The following is a 268-nucleotide window of genomic DNA, read 5'->3' on the forward strand; positions in this document are numbered from 1 at the left end:
CCGCCGAGTTGGCGGTAATGAATTTCTTATAATTTGTCGTGTAAATGCTCAAAAGCTAATATAACAGTAACTTACGATTATTGTATAGTAGCTGTGCGTCGCTCTTATAATAATTCGCCAGGACACGCTCGCAAAGGTCGGTCGGTGTTGCCGGCGGTCAGTCGAAGGGCCCGGGCGGTGGCCTATTGGTAGCAGGCGACGGCCGGAGCGGAAGTAGAATATTTCGGTATCGTTTCCGAATTGTAGTAATATCGTGTAGTAATGTGTA

Source organism: Odontomachus brunneus, unplaced genomic scaffold, assembly GCF_010583005.1.
Source record: "Odontomachus brunneus isolate Ranch 3 - 2012 unplaced genomic scaffold, Obru_v1 Obru_scaffold_263, whole genome shotgun sequence".
NCBI lineage: Eukaryota > Metazoa > Arthropoda > Insecta > Hymenoptera > Formicidae > Odontomachus > Odontomachus brunneus.